This window comes from Pteropus vampyrus, unplaced genomic scaffold (assembly GCF_000151845.1).
Source record: "Pteropus vampyrus isolate Shadow unplaced genomic scaffold, Pvam_2.0 Scaffold362, whole genome shotgun sequence".
Taxonomy (NCBI): Eukaryota; Metazoa; Chordata; class Mammalia; order Chiroptera; family Pteropodidae; genus Pteropus; species Pteropus vampyrus.
In genome coordinates, this window is record NW_011889143.1 from 382528 (window position 1) to 382946 (window position 419).

Genomic DNA, 419 nt, shown 5'->3' on the forward strand with positions numbered 1-419 from the left:
TATAAGATCAAAATTTGTTCCATTTGCTGATATGAAAGACTTATTTGGGAATCTATTTTACATATGATGCAAAATTAGATTTACATTTAAGATGCTTAGCATGTCACTGGAGTAGGTGGAAGTCTTGTTTTGTCTTTTTTTCACCTGTGAGTTGTAGCAAGGCAGGGCTGCATGGTGATACAGATCTTTGGGCTATGATATCTGCTTGTTTAAGCTTTGCCTTTACAGTGTATACAGAAGGTTTTCTCTTCAATACTAATAAAAGTGACATCTATATGTCATAAGAAGGGTTAATTCAAAGTAGAAAAACTTTCATTTGTCACCACTTAAGCAAATACCCTCTAGATGTTTAAATTAAATTTCTTTAATGGAATTCACTCAAAATAGTTTGCATTTAAAATACACACTAAGAAATTGAT